At 47.2% G+C, this 22,385-nt stretch overlaps 1 long non-coding RNA gene across 1 annotated transcript; it reads left to right on the top strand.

Moving 5' to 3' along the window:
- Positions 1 to 35: 35 nt before the first annotated feature.
- On the top strand, positions 36 to 16,720 carry LOC122941755. Its single transcript, XR_006390517.1, has 4 exons — positions 36 to 70; positions 14,748 to 14,938; positions 15,215 to 15,377; positions 16,534 to 16,720. It is a non-coding gene; the product is annotated as an uncharacterized LOC122941755 (long non-coding RNA).
- The last annotated feature ends 5,665 nt before the right edge of the window (positions 16,721 to 22,385 follow it).

The raw sequence follows: 22,385 nt of genomic DNA, 5'->3' as shown, positions 1-22,385 counted from the left end.
AAGAGTATCTGTGTAGCTGCGGTCACGTGGGACGCCATTGAGCCATCAAGTTACGTGCGCACCTACCAAGGTACCGCCAACTCAGAACTCTTACAGCCGCTACCTGAGACCCACAACTAACTGAGTAAGACTGTTCCATAATCTATACGGCTGCTATTATTATACTCAGGATACAAGAGGAGGACACTAATACCCATGCTAACAACAGTTTATGTTTTTTTTTCTTATCTAGGTTTTAATATATTTTTTATATACTGTGCACATTTATGTATTTTAGTAAGACCTCTATACCGACTAATTACCTGTATAAGTGGGCAACCTGCACCACATAGTGGTATACATATATAGTCTAATTGACTACCCATATCTCAACACCACATTAACTTGTGGCAACGACATTTCTCAGTTGAAAGACCCAGTGGTGTATATTTTTTACTTAATTAATAAATAATCTTTATATACTAAACTTGCATTGATTCATACTGATTATGTATATACCCAGTCATTTGAGTGCCCTCCACCCCCTGAATCTTCTATAGTGTATCCAATATTTTGGCAATAGGTGCTGCCATTTGGAGAGAGCACCTATCCGTGAATTGCTGACAGTGGAGCCTCTGTAATTTTCTATTTACCATTTACTGTATATTACTAATAAAGCTATTATATTTTTGTAGAAGTTTGTCCCTGCGGTAGTTTTTTGGTTTTGATATATGTATGCCCTGCCCTTCCTGTTTCATAGTGTTCAGGAGGTAGCTGATCCACTGCTAGGAGTGGCGACCTCTCTACTGAAGTCCCATCCCTCTGTGTTTACAGAGAGAAATAGAGACAGGGTGCTGAGGATCTATGTAGAGATGGGGCATTCCTCACCATCGCGCCTGATCCCGTAGGCCGTCCGGCCTCACGTGATTCATGTTCCCCACGTTCTCACAACATTTCCAGCAGCTTCGCCTACCTCCGGCCACGACACCCGCCAGCCAGGCTCGGCGTTCCACCCGCATGCCCCGTTCCCAGCCCCGTTGCCACTGCCGCTCCACTGTTACCAAGGGGAGGGTGGTCCGGCACCAGCCTCCGCGTCCTGCCTACTATCCGCCCTCCATCACCCAGCGCCTCCCGCCTTTACCGCTCGGTCACCGTTGAAAACATCCCAAGTCCTTCCCCAGTCCAGCTCCCCTCTCCATCCTCCATTCTTACCTCGCCCGATTCGCTCCAGGGGCTGCCCGGCTCGTGGTTGGCCCCTCCACCACCTTTCGGCGTCCTCATAATCCCGGCGGCTGGGGGCGGGTCCGGCTCCTCCTCGTGAACTCCCCCTTTCCTCCGGCACCTGCCTCAAACCAGGCGGAGCCTCTCTGCGCATGCTCCCCAGCAGGTATGCAGGAGGAAGTAACAGAGCAATCATTTCCACAGCAATAAAAAAAAAAGTTTAAAAAAATAAGTAAATAAATAAACCCGTCACATGTTGTAAAAAAATAATAATAAATAAATAAACCCGCCACATGAAAAAAATAAAATAAAATAAAAATTTCAAAAAGGCTCAATTCAACCGATCACTGTATTAACGACGCAATGTGCCCCGTTTTCCGTTGCAGAACTACCTTACGGCTCCTTCTGACAGAGCCGTTGTACGCCAATCGTTTTATTACGAAATTTACCTGACCCTTTTTGGTTGGTTGGTATAGTTTGCATTACTCTCACCAGTCTCCTGTGCACTCTGGGTATGGTAGTCTGGACACGTCTGCTCGTCCACGCCTGTTCCAATACCACAACATTCATTTGTCAGTCACGTCTCTCTACATTTGTGTCATCCAGCCACGGTTGTCCACGTTGCCACGCCAATTTTACATTCCACGATTCACGTCCGTTGTTACGTCTCCTGTGCCTCTCGCGTCCCAGCCTGTTTTCTTTTTCAGGCCAAGTCTGTCTTTTACGTCTCACGCCTGTTTTCGTTATTCAGGCCACGCCTGTCATTTACGTCTCACGCCTGTTTTTTTGATATTCTGGTCACGCCTGTCATTTACATCTCACGCCTGTTTTTGATATTCAGGCCACGTCTGTCATTTACGTCTCACGCCTGTTTTCGTTATTCAGGCCAGAGCCTGTCATTCACGTCCCAGCGTGTTTTCATTATTCAGGCCTCGTCTGTCATTTATGTCTCCCGCATCTGTCTACGCTCCACACCAGTTCACGTCACAAAAAAAAACCTTTACATTATCATGCCTGTCCACATCATTCAGCCCTCATCTGTCTTCCATGTCTCATGTTCGTCAGTCATGTATCACGCCTGTTTTCGTCATTTAACCCACAGCTGTCAGTTACGTCTTTCGCCTGTTTTCATTATTCAGGCCTCGTCTATCATTCACGATTCACGCCTGTTTTCGTTATTCAGGCCACGTCTGTCATTTACAGTCTCACGCCTGTTTTTGTTATTCAGGCCACGTCTGTCATTTACGTCTCACGCCTATTTTCGTTATTCAGGCCACGTCTGTCACCCACATCTCATGCCTGTTTCCATTATTCAGGCCACGTCTGTCATGTACGTCTCACGCCTGTTTTCGTTATTCAGGCCACGTCTGTCACCCACATCTCATGCCTGTTTCCATTATTCAGGCCACGTCTGTCATGTACGTCTCACGCCTGTTTTCGTTATTCAGGCCATGTCTTGTCTTCTCACGTCCCCCTCCTGTTCACGTGTCAAACCACATCTCTTCTTCTCGTTCCATCTATGTATTCCATCCTCATCCTCCATCAGGCCACTCCGTCTCACACACACGCCCTGGTTTCATCATTTTTGTCATACCCCTGTAACTCTTGGTCTCACACCTGCCACGTCAGGCAGGTCATTTTGGTTCCTCATCCATGTTCATCTGTCTTCATGGCAGTCTACCCAGGCATCAGGTTAATTCATTCGCAATCTTGCTCACTGGCCTTAGGCCCCTCCGCTAAAACTTTTACTTTTATCTCACTCAAAGACCCGATTTCGTCTACGCCGCCACGAACCTTCAGGACCCAAGGCCTCGTTAGACCAGGTGGGATCTTCAGGTACTGATCCTCTCTTTATCTAAATACATCCGGTTACGAAGCCTCGTCACGTCTTTTTCAGGTCACTCGAAAACGTCCATCTGGGGGGCTACGTCTCGGCTAACCCCAAAAGAACACAAAATGTTGCTCTCTCGTTCAGCTTTCCAACATGTCACATCGTTCTGAAATCGATGACTCCGCTTCCCTGCCAGATTCCCTGGCATCCAGCCACGCCAGCGTGGGGTCACTTCGGAGCTGGAGATCCCCAAAAATCTAGCTGAGTTAACCAAAAGAGGGATTCTTTACCCAGCTTCGGCCAGGAAGGCGAAGCTTTATCGATCCTGGTGTCCGATTCCTCTCACTCCGAAGAACAGGTGTCAATGTCAACAATCCAGTTGTCATTGACTCAGCTGCACGCCACCATCAACACCCTAGCCACTTCCGTTTCAGACATTCAGACCAGGCTGTCGCCAGCGGAGTCCAGAGATCCGCCTCCCAGACTCCCCGTCCCTCCTCTCCCGGTCGCTTCCACGTCCCAATCCACATCCTCAGGTAGGGTTCCCGCCTTATCCGAGGTAGACCCGTCCCATTTCGTGACTGACACCCTCAACGAGACATCTTGGAGGGCAAGGATGTCAATTTGGCCGCCATCCTTCTTGCCTCCCGCGACACTGTTGAGAATAGGACCATCGTCTGAGAAAATGTGTCGATAGTTCTCAGGTCCAGGGACGCCCGATTGAACAGGAAACCTTCTATCCAGAGTTCGTCCTGGCCTTCAGCCTGTTCAGGGACATAATCTGCTCCGCCTTCCCCGAAAGGCGCTAGGAGCTAGATTTGTACCTATACAGGGTCACGGATCTGGGGCCCAAGTACGGAGGGTACGCATCTATGACTACCATTGCTCCTTCTCGGCCAAAGCTGCGGCGGCCAAAGCCCAGTTCAACGGGTCACCAATTAGGTATCCCTGGACAGGGAGACGTTTTTTCCGACATTTCGCCGGCCTCTAAGTCCCCGCTTGCTCATCATGCCAGTGCATTCTGCATGCCTCAGATTGGTGTCCAAATCCCAGCCTTCCATCGTCCCAGCCTAGGTCTGTGGCAGGCACCTCGGGGTCCCAGCCTAGACATACCTCGGGCATGGACAAGCTGGGTCGCCCCATAGTTTTCCTAGAAAATAGTCAGGTATGCAACAATTACAACTTTGCAACCTGCAATTACAATCAGTGCAGAGCGCTCCACGTCTGCTCCACTTGTTTCAGGGCCCAACCCCTATCGGTTTGCCCAAACAGATCGGCCAGAACCAAGTCACTAGGCGTGGTCAACGTGGACCTGCTAGCCGCACTTCTCCGTGACCATCACAACCCCCACCAGGTTTACTTCCTCATCAAGGGTTTCAAGAAAGGGTTTTACACTGGTCTCCTAGTCCTTCCTCAGTCATCTTAGAAAGGCCTCAACCTCATGTCCGCCATTTCTTGGTGCAAGCGGACCCTTTCTCTAGCATTCCTATTGATCACGGGAGGGTCAACCCTATCGGCATCGTCACCCAAAAATGTACCCCAAAAAAAATAAAAAATCTATAAAAAAATAATAAAAAAAACATTAATTCATGACCTCTCAGCTTCTCATGGTTCTCACATTCCCAGTCTCACCTCCCTAGTTCCGTCTGAGGAGTTTTCAATGAAATACTCCTCTCTCAGTGAAGCCATCGCTCTCATGCTCCTTTGCTCAGCGAGTACCTCAGATCCTGCCCCCTCCTAGAAATCTACCCAATTGTAGCAGGCAGTGGGCAAACTCCCCGGTGACATTCATCACGGACAATCAGTCGGTAGTGGACATCATTGCCAAAGGCAGGTCCAAATCCCGTCACATCATGCCTTTCGTCCGCAAATCAGTTTGGTTCTCCCTACAGCACAATTTTCAATTTAAATGCAGACACATCCAGGGTGTCCAGAACTCTGCGGCTGATGCGCTGTCACGCTTCCATTTCCACCGTTCTTCCAGGTCATGCCAGAGGCGGATCCAGCAGGATTGTCCCCTCCAGAGTTCAACACCCTACGCGGGGACTAGCGCTAACCATTTCATACGCCAAATCTCTCATATAAAAAATTAATAAAATAAAATAAAAATCACTATCAGCCTACACAACTAGAAGCTATACAACCGGTTGGAACAGCTTCCAAAAATTTCTCGTCTACATCCTAGGAGCAGCACGGATAGGACCACCTATTTGATGGCTTTTCTAGCTTATCGTCACCATCCCCTCAAGCTTGGCCACAACTCCATCAGATTGTACATGGCAGGGGTGCAACACTACTTCACTCTCAAACATCCAGGTAGTAAGGCCATATTTGCGTCCCCCACCATCAGGGCAGTCCCTAGGGGGATTCAAAAAAGCAGCCTGCCATGCACTCCCACCAGGCAACCAGTCTCAGGGGATCTGTTAGGAAGCTTCCAATTCCCTAGACAGAAACCCTTTCGGGCTCCATCCCAGCACCATCATAAAAGCGGCCATGTATTTAGGTTTCTATGGGTTTTTGCGGCCAGGGGAATTCACAGGTTTCTCCCCAAAATCCAAGGGTCTGACCAAGAGCCAGTCAGCTTGGAATCACGACCATTTCATCTTGCTACTACCTTCCACCAAAACGTTGCAATCGGGGCCCCCAGTCCAAGTCAAGTATTTCAGGTCCTTCAACAAATGGTGCCCAGTCCAGGTTTTCAACCAAGTAATAAGCTCCTCGGGTCATTCCTCCCCAGACAGCCTGCTGCTGCCCTTCAAATCCAAGCCCCTCACGACCGCGCAAATCATTTCCCACATTCGCCTTCTAGTCGCCGGCCTAGGTTTCGATCCCAAAACCATTTCAGGTCACTCGTTTCGGATCGGGGGGCTTCCGCAGCCTCCAAGCGCAATGTTCCCAGTCATATCATCCGTAAGATGGGACGTTGGGAGTAATCTTGCTTCACCAGGTACATTCCCAATCCGCATCAGGAAATATCAGACGTTTTTCGCAAACTGGCATTGTAAACCATGTACCCTTAAATGAAATGCTAAATCTACCTTTTGCCTTGCTTTTTGGCCCCTTATAGGCTACCCATGTTCCACGGCTATGGGCACAATCCAGGTCTACTTAGTTTAATGGTATGTCTAGGTTCCTGGGCTCACCACGCTAGCACCAGTATCCGTAGCCACGACCATAATTGTCAAGGCTGTTGCAGCCTGTGATTGTGGGAGAGGCGTAGGCTTTATAAGCTCCCCTCCCACGGTCATCCGACGCTGGCATTATTCTGTGCCCCACCCTCCCTCCCCTTTTCATGGGCTTCCTCAGGGTATGCCCCCTTATAGGCTACCCACGTTCCACGGCTATGGGCACAATCCAGGCCTACTTAGTTTAATGGTATGTCTAGGTTCCTGGGCTCACCACGCTAGCACCAGTATCCGTAGCCACGACCATAATATATATATGTAGTTAAGGCTGCATGCAGCCTGTATTTGTGGGCGGGGCCAGGGCACCCTTCTTAAACCCCCGCGCCTGGTCTCTCCTCGCCACGCTCGTCATCGCGAAACTTCCGGCAGCTTATGTCACTTCCGGTAAGCGCGCCTCTCAGGTAAGCTATGGCGCACGCCACCCGGCGCGCCCCTCGTCTCTCCACCCGTCCGCCCTCATGTGCGATCCTCCTTACCCCCTTCTGGTCCCCCGAGCGTCCGCGCTCCCTCGACCGCCGGCCGGTCCTCTCCTCCTGTTCTGCGCGTCCACCCACCTCACGAGTGCCACCCAGCATGTTGACAGGTCTCTCATGTCCTTGGCGCAGGCGTCCACGGCTCTGCTCCCTGGGGCCCGTTACGCTCCTGCTAGCCGCGCACCACGACGCAGTCCTGCTCTCTGTCAATCCTGGCCATCGCGGGTGGTTCCGGCCCTTGCTGCTTCCACCCCCCACACCCTCCGACTGGTCCCCAGCGCCCATACCTGGCTGCAGGGCTCCACATTTCTCCGAACCCAGCAGCCCCTGGTCTCACTCAAGTCAAATCCTTACATTTGTGTCCTTTTCTCAGGTTCCCGTAGCGTTCGTGGTCTCCGCCGTACCGTGTTTTTGACCTCCTGTTGTCAGGTTTAGGTATTGGGCTGGGTTCTTACGTTCTTTTTAAAAGGAAAAAAAAAAAAAAGGCTGAAGGTCCCTGCCAGCCAACCGAGAGAATTTTTAGGCTTGAGGGTTTTTCAGGTAGGTATTTCAGTGCTGCACCCCGCAGTTCCACTCGCCAGCATTCTGTACTACCTCACCTAGGGCGTTCAGGTGATGTTTCTGTCTATCTTAGCCTGAAGCATTCAGGTGTCTTCTCTGTCCATCTTAGCCTGAAGCGTTCAGGGTCTTCTCTGTCCATCTCAGCCTGAAGCGTTCAGGGTCTTCTCTGTCCATCTTAGCCTGAAGCGTTCAGGTTTCCTCTCTGTCCGTCTTAGCCTGAAGCGTTCAGGTGTCTTCTCTGTCCATCTTAGCCTGAAGCGTTCAGGGTCTTCTCTGTCCATCTTAGCCTGAAGCGTTCAGGCGTCTTCCCTGTCCACCTATACCTGAAGAGTTCAGGGTCTCCCCTGTCCATCTCAGCCTGAAGCGTTCAGGGGTCTTCCCTGCCCACCTTAGCCTGAAGCGTTCAGGCGTCTTCCCTGTCTACCTTTGCCTGAAACATTCAGGTCTCGTCCCTGTCCTTCTTAGCCTGAAGCGTTCAGGTAACTCTACTCACATCCCCAACCTGAAGCGTTCAGGTCACTCCTCGCTACTCGGCCGGGAACGTCCAGGCCTCCTTCTCGCCGCAGCCCATGACTCCTCCTTCTGGCACTCTAGATACCCTTCCGTTCCTTTGTTTCCTACTCATCCACGTCACCCTGTTTCCCTTGTCAACCAGCACAGCGGTGCGTCCATCCTCTCGTCCATCCACATCACTATTGGTTTTTAGATCCTGCCCCGCAACTCACTCATGTCGCTCCTAACTTTTCCAGTCCTCAGGGCCAGTCGGGTCACTTCCGTCAATCCTCAAGCGGTAAGTCAAGGGTATTGAATTCGCTCTCACAGGTACGTTCTCAATTACGATTACTCACAGGCTTAGTAAATACGGAACATGGTCCTCATGACCTCTCCAGCTGCCATATTTTGTCTTTAATTCCAGGTCTTGCGTAAGATCTCTTCAAGTCCTCGGTGCCATGTCACAAGTATCGGACGTCGACGACGCATTGTCCCTCCCGGGTACTTCAGTCTATGGCCAAGGCGGCCCAGAATCCCTCAGGTGATGGACCGTACCAAGGCTCGTCGCGGAATTAAACAGAAGGGGCATCAGGCACCCAGCGTCAAAGCAAGAAAGGCCGAACATCAGGAAAGACATCTTGGCAGGAAAGGATGTGAATCTCGCTTCCATTCTGATAGCATCCCATGATGCCGCCGACAACAAGACATTCGACTGCGGGGAAATCTCGGTGGTCCTTCGGGCCAAGGATGCCCGTCTCAACCGCAAGCTCTCTGTCCCAGAGTTCGTTTTGGCCTTTAGCCTGTATAGAGACGTAATCTGCTCTGCCTACCCATCTCGCCGGGGGGAGCTGGATACGTATCTATACAGAGTCACTGATCTTGGGCACAAGTATGGCGGTACGGCCTTCTCTGATTACCAACGCTCCTTCTCAGCCAAGGCCGCCGCCGCGCTGACTCAGTTTCAGTTCTCCGTTAACTGGGCCACTCTGGATATGGAGTTATTCTGCCGGCATTTCGCCGGTCTCCGGGCTCCCTCCTGTTCGACTTGTCAGTCGATCTTCCATTCGACAGAGTGGAGTCCACAAGCGGCCACGGCTCAACCAGACAGGGTCACCCCAAGCCCCTCCGGGCTCTCCCGCTTCCCCTCCTCCACTGACAAGTTAGGCAGACCCATCGTCTATCTTGGCAACAGCCAAGTCTGCAATAACTTTAACTTTGGGACTTGTCTCTTCAGTGGCTGCAGGGCCCTGCATATCTGCACCATCTGCTTCAGGGCTCACCCCAGGTCCACGTGTCCAAAGAGGTTTTCCAAGCAACCATGACTAGCTGATTGTAACATTGATCTCCTGGCCCTCTTGTTACGGGAACATCCGGTTCCGGGATTTGTGGACTCCTTGATTTCCGGCCTCTGCTTCGGCTTTGACACTGGGATGGTGGCACTCCCCCACTCTAACTGGGGGTGCGACAATCTTCAGTTAGCCAGGTCGGATCCTGCCACTGTTCAGGAGCTCCTGAACTCAGAGGTTGAGAAGGGGTTCCTCCTGGGCCCTTTCAACCTGATTCCATTCTCTCGTTGGCGGATCAGCTCCATAGGAGTTTTGTCAAAAAAGGATTCCAATAAAAAACGCTTGATCTATGACCTCTCAGCCCCTCATGATTCCGTCATCCCCAGCATCAATTCTTTAATTCCTTCTGAAGAGTTTGCCATGAGATATGCGTCCATTGACGAGGCCATTGCTCTCATCCTTAGGGCTGGGAAAGGCACCTGGTTGTCCAAAACTGACATAGCAGACGCGTTCAAGCTACTTCCAATCGCCCCACATCTATGGCAATTCTATGGCATACAATGGGAGAGCAGGTTCTATTTTGCCAACCGGTTGACGTTCGGCTCTAAAAGCAGCCCTTGGTTGTTCGACCAACTGGCTCAGGCTCTACACTGGATTCTGATCCAACACGGCAGCACCCCAGCGGTCATCCACTACCTGGACGACTTTCTCCTCATAGAACCACCACTATGCCACCCGTCAGGGCTTCACTCCCTCCTGGAGCTCTTTTCCTCCCTACGCATTCCAATATCGCAGGGCAAGGCCTCTGGTCCGGCCACCTCCATCACCTTCCTGGGCATTGTCCTGGATTCCGACAGAATGGAAGCCAGGCTTCCGGAAGTCAAGTTGTCCCAAATCCGAGAAGTCGTTTCAGGGGCTATCGCCTCTTCCCAGGTGACCAAAGTCGAGTTACAGTCCATTCTGGGTAGGTTAAACTTCGCTTTAAGGGTGATGCCCCAGGGTAGGGCCTTCATTTCACGTCTGCTCTCGCTCCTCCCTGCAGCCCCAGAACCCAACAGCATTGTCCACCTAGACAGGGCAGCCATGGTGGATCTACGCATGTGGGACAACTTTCTTTCTGCATGGAACGGGGTTAGCCTGTTCGTCCCATCCTGGACCCAATCCTCTGCTAGGGTGTTTTCCGATGCCGCGGCTTCCCGGGGGTTTGCTGCTATCTTCGGTTCCCACTGGTTAGCTGGTCCATGGCCGCCTCAGGTCAGTTCTGACCCTCAGGCCCTCAGTTCTTCTTCATTTCTGGAATTTTATCCCATCGTGGCAGCTGCCATGGTCTGGGGTCACTTCTGGGCCAATTCCAGTGTCATGTTCATTTCAGACAGTCAAGACTTGGTGGATATCATCACCAAGGGCCGAGCCAAGTCTGCCAAAATCATGTCCCTTCTGCGCAAACTGATCTGGCTGTCCATGATTAACAACTTCCATTTTTCATGTTCCTATATTCCAGGTGTTAGTAACACGGCGGCCGATGCACTATCCCGATTCAACTTTCACACGTTTTTTCTGGTATGTCCAGAAGCGGACCAGACACGGGGCACGGATTCCAGGATTCAGCAACCTAATGTTGGATTAAGGTCACTGCTGGCAACCGCCAAGGACCTCATGCACCGATCCCTCTCCATCAACACGGCCCGCAATTACCGCACCGGTTGGAATCTGTTTTTAAAATTTACCATGGATCATCCCCAACGGGATACAGCCTTCATATCCTATATCATGGCTTTCATGGCCCATCGCCATGTCAAACTCAAGCTGGCACCCAACACCATCCGCTTGTACCTCGCCGGGGCGCAACATTTCTTAGTTCTGCAGAATCCAGAACATCGCTCGGCATTCACGTCTCAAGCCGTCAAGGCCACTCTCAGGGGCATTGAGAAGAGCAGTAAGGACCCGGCGAACTTTTTAGGCAGCTGTCAGCAACCCTAGATGGAAACCCTTTTGGCCCTTCCTTTAGTCTGGTTATCAAGGCCGCAATGTATTTGAGCTTCTACGGCTTCCTACGCCCAGGAGAGTTCTCCGTTTCTTCCCAAAGGGCGACCTTCCTGAAGAGGAAACAACTATCCTGGAGCCAGGATCACCTTGTGTTAAGCCTCCCTTCCACCAAGACGTCCCAAACCGGTCCTCCTATACAGATTCGCTTCTTTGAGTCCAAAAACGCCTGGTGTCCGGTTCTTGTGCTCCGACGTCTCTTAAACTCCACACCATCTCCAGACCCTGAATCTCCTTTGCTTCCATTCCAAGGGAAACCCCTATCCTCGCTGCAGTTCATTTCCCACATCAGATCTCTGGTCGCAGGGTTGGGGGTGGACCCCAAAACAATAACTGGACATTCCTTCCACATCGGAGCGGCTTCGGCAGCTTCCAAACACGGGACACCTCCGCACGTCATACTTCACATGGGTAGATGGAGATCTGCCTGTTTTTCCCGATACATTCCGGATCCGCAATCTGAAACCCGTCAAGTGTTCCGTTCCTTGGCTTTGTAATGTATATTAAACGACATTTCTTTCCCTACTCAGTGTCTTTTTGGCCCTCTTTTAGGCCGGCCCACGTCCCGTGGCTTCAGACACACACCAGCCACTGTTAGGGCCCCTTCCCGTCACTTCACGGACCGTGGCCGCGGTCACAAGTAGTTAAGGCTGCATGCAGCCTGTATTTGTGGGCGGGGCCAGGGCACCCTTCTTAAACCCCCGAGCCTGGTCTCTCCTTGCCACGCTCGTCATCGCGAAACTCCCCCCCCCCTTTTCCCACCCTTTTTCTTTACTCTTCCTAGGGTTGGCACTCTTTTAGGCCGGCCCACGTCCCGTGGCTTCAGGCACACACCAGCCACTGTTAGGGCCCCTTCCCGTCACTTTACGGACCGTGGCCGCGGTCACAAGTATATATATATATATATATATATATATACAGTAGAAGTATCTTTATGTATGTGCTTTACAATTTGTATATGTGTGAAATTACAGAATATGTGTACTATGCAAGTGTGCCCATATTCACAGCTGTGAACCCCACTTTACCAAATCCTTTATATAACCATGATAAGAACTGCTCAACATATATCTCGCCCATTGACCACCCATTGTTAAAAAAACATTTGGCAAGCACCATACTTATTTTTTCAGCAGAGAATGGTTTCCTCTAAACTAAAAAAAATTATGCTGATGAATTCTGGCTCTGAATATGACAAAAATGCCATTTCACTCAAGGTCTCTCAAGGACTCTTCTAACAGCTGATCTGCAGGGGTCCCGGGTGTTGAACCCCCACGGATCTGATACTGATGGCCTATCCAGAGGATAAGTCATAAATACCTTTTCCTGGATAACCCCTTTAACTTTATGCATTATTATTTTTACCTGTCATTTATATAATAATCATGTTTTTATAGTTCTAAAGAGCAGATCTGCTGCATTTGCTCTTCTTTTGTTTGCGCTGGCTTCTCACTAGGTGAAAGACTTTAGTAAATGTGCAGCAGACTCAGCCCAGCCCAGGCCCACAGTATGTACTCCTCCTCTTTAGGCTAGGTCTACACTACGACATTTGTCGTGCGTCATTTTTTATAATGGCAGTCTATGGTGTCGCATAGCGACATGCTGCGACTGCGACAGTCGCAACAAATGAGATTTTGTTGGATTTTCTGTCGTATGGCGCATGTCGCATGCGACATTTCTGCCATAGGTTTCAATGGGAATTGCGTGCGACTGCGACTTCAGTGCGACATACATGCGACCAGCCGTTGTTTGGGTGTCTGATTTTTGGCACCAGACTCAAGTTTATAAAAAGGCCACATGGGATATTCATTCTTCAGATGTCATTTTGGATTTGGAGAGGAAGCTTATGTCACATTTGTGCTTGGCAGAGGAAATTAACCCTTCAAGTGTGCCAGGTATGTTTTGTGAAGCTTTTTTTATATACAGAGTGTAAGAAACACGCTTTGTGTGTAGATATATAGTGTATTTAATTAGTTATGTAATGAACAAGTGATGTATGTAATGTCAGACATATTTTTAACCATTTACAGTTCCAGGTATAGCATGTGTATTTTTCTTTCACCTATCGACTGTTTTACAAGTGAAAGACACACTGTGGAATCCATATTTGGCAGCCTATAAAGTTCCCATTGTGTTTCTTTCAATGTATTTTTTTATTTTTCCTTTATATCTCGAACCAGCTTATGTATATGATAATATTTCTTATACAGTTCATAAATCTGGCCCTTCATACGTTTGGATTAACAAAATTTTTGGCCTCTGTCATGTTTTTTTTTTTTTCTTTTTTTTTTTACTATAGTAGTCTCTGTCTGTTTGTTTCCTAATGAGGGTGGCCAGACCTACTGTCTCCTCCTGCTACTTGTCCCATACTTGCCCCAATAATGTAATGTGAGCTGGTGTTTGCAATGTGATTCAATTTCTTCAGCTTAATTAACACTTACTTAACGGTGTCGTAAATGGTTTAAAACAATATATTTCTAATGTTTGTGATAAATAGGTTTATGTATAATAAGGTTTGCAGACAATGACTTTGATTGTGTGACTGTAATTGATGCCCATTGTATTTGTAGTTATCTGGGAGTTGGCTGTCTGTGTAGTTGAGTAGTGTATGCAGGGGTGCTGAATGTGTGTATGTAGTTGAGTAGTGTATGCAGTGGTGCTGAATGTGTGTATGTAGTTGAGTAGTGTATGTAGTGTTGCTGAATGTGTGTATGTAGTTGAGTAGTGTATGTAGTGGTGCTGAATGTGTGTATGTAGTTGAGTAGTGTATTCAGTGGTGCTGAATGTGTGTATGTAGTTGAGTAGTGTATGCAGGGGTGCTGAATGTGTGTATGTAGTTGAGTAGTGTATGCAGTGGTGCTGAATGTGTGTATGTAGTTGAGTAGTGTATGCAGTGGTGCTGAATGTGTGTATGTAGTTGAGTAGTGTATGTAGTGTTGCTGAATGTGTGTATGTAGTTGAGTAGTGTATGCAGTGGTGCTGAATGTGTGTATGTAGTTGAGTAGTGTATGCAGTGGTGCTGAATGTGTGTATGTAGTTGAGTAGTGTATGCAGTGTTGCTGAATGTGTGTATGTAGTTGAGTAGTGTATTCAGTGGTGCTGAATGTGTGTATGTAGTTGAGTAGTGTATGCAGTGGTGCTGAATGTGTGTATGTAGTTGAGTAGTGTATGCAGTGTTGCTGAATGTGTGTATGTAGTTGACTAGTGTATGTAGTGTTGCTGAATGTGTGTATGTAGTTGAGTAGTGTATTCAGTGGTGCTGAATGTGTGTATGTAGTTGAGTAGTGTATGCAGTGGTGCTGAATGTGTGTATGTAGTTGAGTAGTGTATGTAGTGTTGCTGAATGTGTGTATGTAGTTGAGTAGTGTATGTAGTGGTGCTGAATGTGTGTATGTAGTTGAGTAGTGTATGCAGTGTTGCTGAATGTGTGTATGTAGTTCAGTAGTGTATGCAGTGGTGCTGAATGTGTGTATGTAGTTGAGTAGTGTATGCAGTGTTGCTGAATGTGTGTATGTAGTTGAGTAGTGTATGCAGTGGTGCTGAATGTGTGTATGTAGTTGAGTAGTGTATGCATTGTGTTAGTTTTGTCTGTAAAAGTCTCTGAAAGTATTAATTTAATTTTTGTTAGTGCATTAGCTCATATAAATATAACATCTATATTGTCATTCTTTTCCAGAATGGCTGCATCCCGACCCGAAATAGATGAGAAAACGGTCATTGCTGCTGTCCAGGAAAGACCATGTATATGGGACAGCAGAGATGTGAGCTATGCAGATCGTAATAAAAGAAATAAAGCTTGGGATGAAGTGGTTACTGCAGTCTATCCGGAATGGCCATCCCTGTCATCCACCCAACAAAGTGTTAAAAGTAAGATTGACTGTAAGAATGGATTGTCTAATTACAGTGTTTGCAGAGATGTATATTGTTTGTAATTCAAGGGTCTACTTAAATAGTAATCTACCCTGGACCACATAAAGTACACATGACAGCATGCAGTATAGTAGTGTATGTCCCAAAGGAGAAGTTATGTGACACTTTATACTGTGGTCCATAGAGGCCCAATCAATGACATCCTGGTGCTATATATAGTTATGTCAAGACAAACTACATGTTCTTCATATTGTCATCTTTCTCAAACTATAGGGAAGGCAGTGCAAACCTTATGGTGATCTTTAAAGGACTGCTACACTCGGGAGTTGCGGCAAATTAGAGATGATGGAAGAAGTGGGAGTTCACCTTGTAAGAGGAAGCAATATATATTTTTCTAGCAACTTGATTTTTTGAGACCAGTACTGGAACCAAGAAGGTAATTAGTGTTGACATTATTGAACATAGTATTTATTTGGATGTCCTATTTGTGCTGGGATTCCTGCTGACAGCATGAGCACATGGCGTCATTGGTTGCTATGACGCCGTGCGCTTTATGCAGCCGCTGCTGTACAGTAATACACTTGACAGGGTACTGGTTATTTCCACTCGACCCCCTTTTTACCTCAGGCTGCCCTCCACCCACCATCCCACCTCTACCCCCCTTCCAACCTTCTTCCCTTCAAATAAAAACACTGACACCTGGATGGAATAAATTGGTCACAGCAGCCTTTTATTAAACAAACATACATATAAAATTAACCCCACATTAACCTAACCCAGGGGGAGGTCCTTGAAGCCCGGAAACCTTGGAAACCATGCCGGGGTGGCCGACCTTACCTCCAGCCGTTGCACCTTAGCTCGGAAGCACCACGGTTGACACACCCCAACAATCCAGCCACAGCCGCCAAGCAACCATGGTAGTCCAGCCGCCACCGTGGGGCCCTCCCATCCTCGTCCTCTGATAAACCCACCGACTCCAAGGACCTCCCACTGCCACTGAAGCCTAGGCTTGACCTCTTAAGCCTTGGCGTCCCCCTACAGTACACCTCAAAATGGCCCCCTTCTCCTGCCTCGCATCCCCTTTTAACCCCTTTGTCTCACCCTCCACTAAATCCAATCCACCAATCCCTAACTATCACCAGGGAGGGGTCTCCTTAAACCACCCCCCGTCATGCTCGCCTCCCCTTAAGCTGCGCCCTCAGTCCGGCTCCTACTATACTACTGTATTACTGTACAGCAGCGGCTGCATGAAGCACACGGCGTCATAGCAACCAATGACACTGTGCACTCATGCTGTCAGCAGGAATCCCGGCCGGGTTTCCAGGGTTCGCTCTCGGCCGCGGAACACAGCCGTGTACATGAGGCCTAACCACATGTGATGGAATATGAACCGTTGATTTATATCAGGGATTGTGAGCAATAACTGGGAGTCGAGGCTGCCCAGACATATAATCATGGGCCATGTAAAGATATGCAAGTGTTTTATGTTTGGAGTTGCGCCTGTTTTTGCCTCACAATCAATGATGGACATCACAGCACAAACCCTGACATGTGATGTAGTCTTTTTGGTTTCTGATTACTGTCATTTTCAGTTCCAGCGGAAATCTACAGAGAACAAGTGGTCCAGAACCTGACCAGGACAGTTCAGATGCCCCACCAGAGTCAACAGTCATTTCTAGCTACTCCCCTGGATGTGGCAGAACGGCCACGTCCTCTCCCAGCACCAGAGGGTCCACTAACACCACCACGACCATGTCCACGTCCGCGTCCCTTACTAGATGTTTTCCTCATTGTTATCGTTCACCACAACAACAAAAATATTATTTGGCCCAATGTATTGTATTCAAATTCAGCTGAATATAAATTTGAGGCCTAGTATTTAGGCGCTGGGTGACCGGTATAGATTTACTGACAGAATTAGACTTGGAAATGCAAAGTAGCGTGTGTGTGAAGTTATTCTGAATGACCCTATGTGTACCTTGAATATTATATACCCTTTTAGGGATAGATTTCAAATAGCTCTGATATAGCAGAAACCACTAAATTATGAAATTGCTAAATTGGGAATTGTTTTTCAACCCAGAACAAAAAATGTGCTTTGACGGACACTAAATAACTTGCCCAGCCAGAACAGTACAGCGGTAACGAGAGATTTAGCGGGATATAAATTTGAGGCCTAGTATTTAGGCGCTGGGTGACCGGTATGGATTTACTGACAGAATTAGACTTGGAAATGCACAGTAGCGTGTGTGTGAAGTTATTCTGAATGACCCTATGTGCACCTTGAATATTATATACCCTTTTAGGGATAGATTTCAAATAGCTCTGATACAGCAGAAACCACTAAATTATGAAATTGCTAAATTGGGAATTGTTTTTCAACCCAGAACAAAAAATGTGCTTTGACAGACACTAAATAACTTGCCCAGCCAGAACAGTACAGCGGTAACGACAGATTTAGCTGGATATCAATTTGAGGCCTAGTATTTAGGCGCTGGGTGACCGGTATGGCTTTACTGACAGAATTAGACTTGGAAATGCACAGTAGCGTGTGTGTGAAGTTATTCTGAATGACCCTATGTGCACCTTGAATATTATATACCCTTTTAGGGATAGATTTCAAATAGCTCTGATACAGCAGAAACCACTAAATTATGAAATTGCTAAATTTGGAATTGTATTTCAACCCAGAACAAAAAATGTGCTTTGACGGACACTAAATAACTTGCCCAGCCAGAACAGTACAGCGGTAAAGACAGATTTAGCGGGATATAAATTTGAGGCCTAGTATTTAGGCGCTGGGTGACCGGTATGGATTTACTGACAGAATTAGACTGGGATATGGCCAAAAAATAACCACACTATTGCTGGTTAAATGCACTTGGTGTGACAGCTTGACCAACCACACTACTGAGGGTTAAATGCACTTGGTGACAGGCGCAGCTTGCCCCTGATGTAGTATATGGCCAAAAAATGAACAGACTATTGCTGGTTAAATGCACTTGGTGTGACAGCTTGACCAACCACACTACTGAGGGTTAAATGCACTTTGTGACGGGCGCAGCTTGCCCCTGATGTAGTATATGGCCAAAAAATAAACAGACTATTGCTGGTTAAATGCACTTGGTGTGACAGCTTCACCCTGATGTAGGCTTTAGCCAAAAAACAACCACACCATTGAGGGTTAAATGCACTTGGTGACAGGCGCAGCTTGCCCCTGATGTAGTATATGGCCAAAAAATGAACAGACTATTGCTGGTTAAATGCACTTGGTGTGACAGCTTGACCAACCACACTACTGAGGGTTAAATGCACTTGGTGACAGGCGCAGCTTGCCCCTGATGTAGTATATGGCCAAAAAATAAACAGACTATTGCTGGTTAAATGCAAATGCACTTGGTGTGACAGCTTCACCCTGATGTAGGCTTTAGCCAAAAAACAACCACACCATTGAGGGTTAAATGCACTTGGTCGCAGCTTGTGCTGGCGTACCACAAGACACAAAATGGCCGCCGATCACCCCAGAAAAAAGTGACTGACAAACGGTCTGGGCAGCCTAAAAACAGTGAGCAATTGAGGATCAGCAGCTCAATGATCCACAGCTGCAGATCGATCAGTTAATCAAGTCCTTTGGAGGAGTTAATCTGCCTAATCTCGCCCTACTGTCGCAGCCGCAACCTCTCCCTACGCTAATCAGAGCAGAGTGACGGGCGGCGCTATGTGACTCCAGCTTAAATAGAGGCTGGGTCACATGGTGCTCTGGCCACTCACAGCCATGCCAATAGTAGGCATGGCTGTGATGGCCTCTTGGGGCAAGTAGTATGACGCTTGTTGATTGGCTGCTTTGCAGCCTTTCAAAAAGCGCCAAGAAAGCGTCACAAAAGCGCGAAGAAAGCGACGAACACCGAACCCGAACCCGGACTTTTACGAAAATGTCCGGGTTCGGGTCCGTGTCACGGACACCCCAAAATTCGGTACGAACCCGAACTATACAGTTCGGGTTCGCTCATCCCTAATCTTAACCCAAAACCAAATTCCAACTTCTGCACCAATCCATTACTACCCTGAACCACAAAACTCCTACCAAAATACCTATGCATCCACAACAAACCCACACAGCCAATACCGTATAATAACCCAACACATCATGATTTACCAACTATGCATCAACCAACATATGCTAAAAACTTCCAGAGTAACCCATATCCTAGCCAATTTCCTACATACCATGCACAGTACTCAGCACCATTACCAAACCCAATGCCACAAACATCCACCATTCTTCCACCACCCAGCATGCAAACATTTGGGCAAGCACAGCAATTTGAGCCAATCCATCATACTCCCGCCCAACACACATCTGTGCAATCAAGCCAGCCTTGGAGTCAACCCACAACTCAAGAGACCCGTCCTTCATCCACACACTCGACAGCTGGTGGCTCACATTCCACTTCATCACTTGGCCAATCGAGGACACCATCAGCTCGAACCACACCTGAGCCAGATTTTGCACAGTTTTCTGATTAGAGAAAATAAATAAGAAGACATTACCTGCATATCACATGCTTTGAAATGTTGGCAAAGTGTTGGTTTGTGTTGCATTATGTAATTTAATGGCAATATTTCAATGGCTGACACAGCATGCAATTGTGTGCATGGAAGTGTTTCATACAGGCGAAGGCCTGCTACCTAGTGGATGACTTAAAATATTGCTATTACTTTACAGCTAGTTAGTTAAAACACTCAACTTCTTCATAGCACTCGTCATTCTTGTTACAGTTTGCTGGCAAGTTAGTCCTAAGTTTGAGTAGGAATAATTAAAGAGGATCTTTCATCTGCCAAAACATTGTGAAGTAAGTATCATGAGATATAGAGCGGCGCACAGGGATCTCACGGCACTTACTATTATCCCTGGGCGCCACTGATCCGTTCTCCTGCTATGCCCTCCGGTATGTTTGGTCTCTTGGTTATAGTATGAGGAGACTTAGGGGACTTGTTTATAGTAGGCGGTGTCTGCCCTTGTTCTCCTGGGCCTCTCCTTCTGATAGGCTGTAGCGTTGGCCAATTGCAGCGCAGAGATCACTGCCTGGGAGAAAAAAAAAACTCCCAGACTGTGAGCTCTGCACTGCAATTAGCCAGCACTACAGCCTGGGAGAAGGAGACGCCCAGGAGACCAAGGCCAGTCTCCGCCTACTCTAAACAAGTGACCTAACATACCGGAGGACATAGCGGGAGAACCGAGTGTCGCCCAGGGATAATATTAAATACAGTGTGATCCGTGTGCGACGCTGTACAGATCATGATACTTAGTTCACAATTTATACCCAGATGAAAGGTCCTCTTTAAGTAATTGTGCTAAATAGAGGTTCAAAACTAGATGCACCATATTTGTTCTTACATGCAGAACGCAACGAGATATTTAAAAAACAATGACCCAGAGAGTACAACCGTAAACACAAGGTCAAGGATGTGTTGAAAGGGAACCTGTTATCAACTTAATGCAGACCATTCCACCACCACCATAAAGTTGACACAGCTGTGTTGATTTCAGTCTTATGGCATTTCTAGGTTCATAAAAGTAAGTCTGGGACAAGAACAAACATCACAATCATTGCAGACTGGGCCTGGAAAAGAGTCAAGGCCACCTGAGAAGAGTCATGGTTAGTCATGAATTCCTGCTCTCCTGCCCACCTGCTGATGACTGACAGTCTTCTAGCTAATTGTCTTCCTTTCTCTCTAGGAGAGAACTGCCAATCATCAGCATATGGGGGAGAGCAGGAGATTATGAATGATCAGGACTCTTCTCAGGTAAACTGGACTATTTGTCTGGGCTGGCCTGCAAGGATTAGGAGGTTTTTTCTTGACAAACACTTACTTATCTAGCTCATGAGTGACACACCGCTGCAATCTGCATTTTAGACAGTATTTTAACCTGCCCTCAGTGAGGTCAGCATAACGGTGATGTCAGGATTCCTTTAAAGAGACATTTTGAACTAAGTCATGTTTCAAAGGTTCACTAACAAAAGTTAATAGATATGTTAGACATGCAACCACAAAGAGAAACCAAAAACGTTATTTATTTTACTTAAAAAAATAATAATAATGCACAAGTCGTGCTTAGTTGACAGATAACATAATGCTTAATTGTCAACATTATTTTTGTTATTTATGAATTTAAAAAAATGTGTAAAAATTGTCCAATTTTCTCCCTTGGGAATAAATAGATTGGACAATTAAAAAAAGTGTCTGTGCATAATTTTTCACACTCATACACATTGCGCCAGTAGCCCACAAGATGACATTAATAACTAACAATGAATTATTAAATGGATTCAAGCTGCCAGGGTACCGAGCCTTCAGGCGACATAAAATAGGCCGCAAATTGCTCTCTAACCAACATTGATTGTCCTGTTGAATGGTAAGGCTGATGTCCTAATCCTGGGAATGGATTGGTTAACGTGTCAGAATCCACCCTTTCATCATGCAGCCGAACCAAATTATGCAATACACATGCACATTTGACTATAATCTCAGCAGTATCAACGGAAACGTTCATTGCTGTGTGAAAAATTCTCCATTTTGCTGCTAAGATCCCAAAAGCGCATTCAACCACCCTACGTGCTCGATAATTAAATACCCGCTTCACAAGAGATACATTTCTTTGAGGGTAGGGGCGCATAATATGTTGGGATAAAGCAATAGCCTCATCCCCAACAAAAATATATGGCATTGCTGGTTCCAAAGTCCCTGGGAGAGCAGCATTTGGTGGAATGTGAAGGGAACCTTCCTGCAGTCGACTTCCAAATGGTGATAGGTTGAGAAGATTGGAGTCACTACTGCTGCCATATCCCCCTACTTCTATAACTGTAAAACAGTAGTTGCTGTCCACCAGGGCCAGAAGAACAATGGAAAAAAAAATCTTTAAATTTAAAAAACGAGAACCACTTAAAGGTGGCTTTTGAAGTCTAATGTGCTTCCCATCTAAGGCACCCAAACAATTTGGAAAATTGGTTTTGTCAAAAAATCCAGCTGCTTTTTCCAACCACATTGCTTCGGTGGGCTCCGGCATCACTTCATCTTTCAAGGTCATCCAAATAGACTCACAGGTTTCCTTTATTATTACCTGAACTGTGGATTTGCCACACAAATACTTAAAATGTAAAGAGGAATAACTCATTCCCGTTGCTAAATACCTGTTGGTTTAAAAAAGCTGTATCAGATTTCTTAATAAAAATAAATCTACATAAAATAGATACCAACATACCTCAAAGTAATACTGAGTCTCTCCTCAGTCAAAAACCGTTATGTTCATGCGATAATAGTTTTTACATTTATCAGGATACCTGCGCAAATCAGAAAAAAGCGACTCAAAATGGCCTTTAATCGCTGGTAATTTAGAGGATGCACCCAAGCACGTCCCTTCAAAGCCTGCATCCTTCTTCTT

This window comes from Bufo gargarizans, chromosome 6 (genome assembly GCF_014858855.1).
Source record: "Bufo gargarizans isolate SCDJY-AF-19 chromosome 6, ASM1485885v1, whole genome shotgun sequence".
NCBI classification, from domain to species: Eukaryota; Metazoa; Chordata; class Amphibia; order Anura; family Bufonidae; genus Bufo; species Bufo gargarizans.
This window is presented reverse-complemented; position numbering and strand designations above follow the sequence as displayed.